Source organism: Nannospalax galili, unplaced genomic scaffold (genome assembly GCF_000622305.1).
Source record: "Nannospalax galili isolate Female #2095 unplaced genomic scaffold, S.galili_v1.0 C49676249, whole genome shotgun sequence".
Taxonomy (NCBI): domain Eukaryota; kingdom Metazoa; phylum Chordata; class Mammalia; order Rodentia; family Spalacidae; genus Nannospalax; species Nannospalax galili.
In genome coordinates, this window is record NW_008480796.1 from 24 (window position 1) to 2,589 (window position 2,566).

At 35.8% G+C, this 2,566-nt stretch overlaps 1 pseudogene; it reads right to left on the bottom strand.

Annotated features, from left to right (window-relative positions):
• Positions 1-229: 229 nt before the first annotated feature.
• On the bottom strand, positions 230-2,394 carry LOC115069164 (annotated as a pseudogene).
• Between the last annotated feature and the right edge of the window lie 172 nt (positions 2,395-2,566).

The window sequence follows — 2,566 nt, forward strand, 5'->3', positions numbered from 1 at the left end:
TGGAGCTCAGATTCAGCTAGACCGGCTGGCCAACAAGCTCTAGGGGTCTCCTGGCTCCATCTCCCCAGTGCTGATAATACAGGTACACCCGGCATTTATATGAGTGTTGGGAATACAATTCAAGTCCTCCTGCTTGTGTGGCAAGCACTGTACTGACCATCTCCCTTTGACTTTTGCTGCAACCAAAAGTTATACAGACTGATTGGTGAGATAAATGCAAGTAATTCACTTCCAGACAGAGTTATTTCTCTTTATTTCATTTGTTAGAATGCCCTTTGGACATGGTGTTAGAAATAGACCAAAATAGTTTATGATTGGTGCTTTCCTGTGGAGATTTATGTTACATGACATTCATATTTTCTCACATTTTATAACCCAATTTCTTATTTTCTCCCTCCAAATTAGCTTAAAGACAATGGAAGTCCTTATCTTTTTCTTTAGGTTAGGGCTGGGGACGGGGAGGAGTCAAGAGCAAATCCAAGTAGAAAACAAGGAAAAACAAAGAGTTTGGGGAAAATGTTTAATAATTCATTAAGTGATATGGCTACTTCTTAAAAATTTTCTTTTTATGAAAAAGAACATTAGATCACAACCTACTAAGGAATCACACACCTTAAAAGGCTTACCCTCTGCTTTTTATAGCTTTATTGACTTACTCAAGTTTCACTATGTTTCAAATAATTAAATACTGCAACTGGGACATTAAAAATACAAGCTAATTTACCAAAATAATTGTATTCTGAATATTATGTACAATATTATACATTTTACATTACATAAGGGACTTTTATACATAAAAGGTAAGATTTGATTTATGATTATTGGGAATCCAAAATACTTCTGAACAGAACATTTATATGCACACATACATAATTGCTCAGCTGGGAAAAATCAAAACCATACATGAATATGGTATTAAAAAATAAAATTACACTCATACAATAATGGTAAAAAATGAAATTCGCTTTTATGATTTTGAAAGTAGTACTGAAAAGCCACACACAGATGAATTATGTGACCCGGTTCTATGTGTTTAACAATGTTGATGCTTGAAACCAAAATATGTGCTCATTTCAGAGAAAACTTTTCACTTTGAATTTTATTTTTAGGGATGTTATTATTCATCGTCATTAAAATGCCTTCTGCATAGGCAAAGGCAGACAAATTCCCAGTAAATAGTAAAGCTATAGAAGGCTATTTATTCCCAGTAAATTGTAAAGTCTCTCCCATATACATATATATCACCATATAGTTTTGAAAAATAATCCTATTAACCTGTAGTTGGTATGTTCTCATATTCCTAATTATGACCCAAATGATTACACACCGAGGCACAGAGCTTCATGAAGAAACATACCTCATTGTGGAAACTGGATTCTGACAAGCCTACTTCTGAGAGACTTCAGAAAAGAAATGACAGTGACTCAGAGCTCACCCAAGAAGCACCGCGCATACACACACAACCTATTTTTAAGCGAGTCTTCAGTCCTTTCTAAAGGTCCCTACACGCATGTCATTCCCTGTTTGGCACCTGAAATAGAAGATTAAACCCAAGATACTTTCACAGGACTTTAGTATTATGTAACTTTTATATGTGATTCCTCTCAAGCACAACAGCTGTGATTTTATACCATGTCAAATATTCTTCTGACCTGGAAGTCTGAAAAACAATGTGTTCACAACTGCCCAAAAAAAAGAAAAAAAGAAAGCCCTTTCAAATTCCATATCGATTCTGTAGATGAATCTCATTCCAGAGATACAGATTAGTGAAAACCTGATTGGAGAGGAAGCAGCACCTGCCAGAGAACTGTCTGTTCCCTTAACACTTATTCGTGCAGCGTTTGGCCTAATGCCTTGTTCCTAAACACTGCATTTTATCAAAGATAAACAGTAGAAACAGGAAACAGAAAGGTGGAAAACAGGAAACAGGAAACAGAAAGGTGATAGGCCGAGACACCCATGAAGCCAAATGGCTCCTATGTCACACCATCTCTGAGAAACCAGATCAGACCCGAAGGTGCAGTTTTATTGTCTTCTTGTGCACGTTTAACTTGACTATAAAAGAAGTTCTAACCTAGGTTATCAAAATATATTCATATAAATGTATGAGCATTTCTAATATAAAAGTTAAAAACCTCTAAACCCTTATTTTTGTGAAATTAAATATCCTAGAGTTCAGTAGGCAGATTTGTTTAGGAGCAGCTTGAAAAAAAAAGTGTTGGCTGAGCCTCTTCTAGGAACTGGGCACAGCTACATTTCAGCTCTGCGATGTGACTTCTCAGCAGGAACAGCCCTGTTGTCCTCCTCCTCCTCCTCATAATGCTCCTCTCTGCCTTTGGGGCGGGTCTCATCTTGAACCTCTTGTTCTTCTCCATCATTGTTTTTATCATCAGCCTTGAAGATAAAATAAAAAATAAGAGAGATGATGTGGAGGCAGTGATTAATAATTCTCTCCAACATAAGAATGCAAAGTCATTCAGTTTTGGAGAAAGAATATATAAGTGAAGTAAAATGATCTTTTTAAATATTTTATTATTTTTATTTTATGTGTATGCATGTATTGCCT